This window comes from Myotis brandtii, unplaced genomic scaffold, assembly GCF_000412655.1.
Source record: "Myotis brandtii unplaced genomic scaffold, ASM41265v1 scaffold207, whole genome shotgun sequence".
Lineage (NCBI taxonomy): Eukaryota > Metazoa > Chordata > Mammalia > Chiroptera > Vespertilionidae > Myotis > Myotis brandtii.
The window spans coordinates 130,507-131,695 of NW_005357736.1; the positions used below are offsets into that span (position 1 = coordinate 130,507).

General features: G+C 60.9%; 1 protein-coding gene across 1 annotated transcript in view; it reads right to left on the bottom strand.

Annotated features, from left to right (window-relative positions):
* PFKFB4 (6-phosphofructo-2-kinase/fructose-2,6-biphosphatase 4) overlaps window positions 1–1,189 on the bottom strand; it is a 23,200-nt gene that overhangs the window by 13,158 nt on the left and 8,853 nt on the right. The window lies entirely within an intron of this gene.

Sequence of the window (1,189 nt, forward strand, 5' to 3'; positions counted from 1 at the left end):
CCCGCCTGGGGAGAGCAGGCCCTCTGGGCACCCGAGCAGGGGCGGCCCCTGTGCACACCGTTCCCAGCACAGCCCGTGCCATCAGGGAAGACGGGGCTGTGCACCTCCTGAGCGGGGACGCCCCCCCTCGGTGCCGGCGACTGTGCCAACCCCCCCGGCGTCACTCAGGCCACACTCACTCGCACACCACACGTGATTTCTATGAGCAAATCCATTTGAACAACAAAACAGCAGAGAGGAGCACCAGCGAGAACACTTAGGCGTCCATACGCCCGGAGAGGCCCGGAGGGCGCCATCCAACCTTCCCCAGCGCCCAGCCCACTCCGCTGCCGGAGCCCAGGAGGACGTGCAGAGCAGCCAGCCCTCACCCAGCGTGAAAGGGTGCGGCCCCTTCAGGACACACCTCACAGCTAGTGTCTGCGTGACCCCGCAATTCCACGCCTCCGTGTACCCCAGGGAAGTGAAGACCCTCCAGGCAAACACTGCACAGGAATGCGGGGCAGCTCTGAACACTCAACAGCCAAAATGTGGAAGCCACCCAGCGCCCGGCGGCTGAGGAATGGATAAATCGTACAGATCCGTAAGATGTTACCCGGCAACAGGAAGGAACGAAGTACTAATACATGCTACCACACGTATGCACCTTGAAAACATGCTAAGTGAAAGAAGCCAGTCGCAAAAGACCACGCATGGTATGATTCCATTTCTACGAAGTTTCCAGAATAGGCCAAGCTATAGAGACACACAGTAGATGGCTGGCTGCCCGGGCGGAGGGGGGGGGGGGGGGCTGCTTCGTGGAGAAGTGAAACGCCCTATGGCTGCCTGTGGTGAGGGCTGCGCAACCTGTGGAAAGACTAAACCATGCGGGTGGGAAGTGCATGTGTGGGCAGAGCTGTTACTAAAGGAGAGGAGAGCAGGCGTCGGCTGGGGACGGGCCCAGGAAAAGCCACCGGGTGAAGCAGAGGAGCCGCCCGGCTGCTCCCGGAACAAGGCCAAGAACAAACACAAAACGGGAAGAGGATGAATGGGTGGCAGGTTCTAGGATCGGCTCCAAACTCGGGAGATAAGAAGGGGGCCCACGGCATCTAGGAAAACCAGCAGCCACTTCAAAGGGAAAACACGGAGCTGCTCTGAGCCGGTCCGTCCGGAGGACACGCTGGCCCCCGGCCTCCCTCTGGGGAGGAGAGGA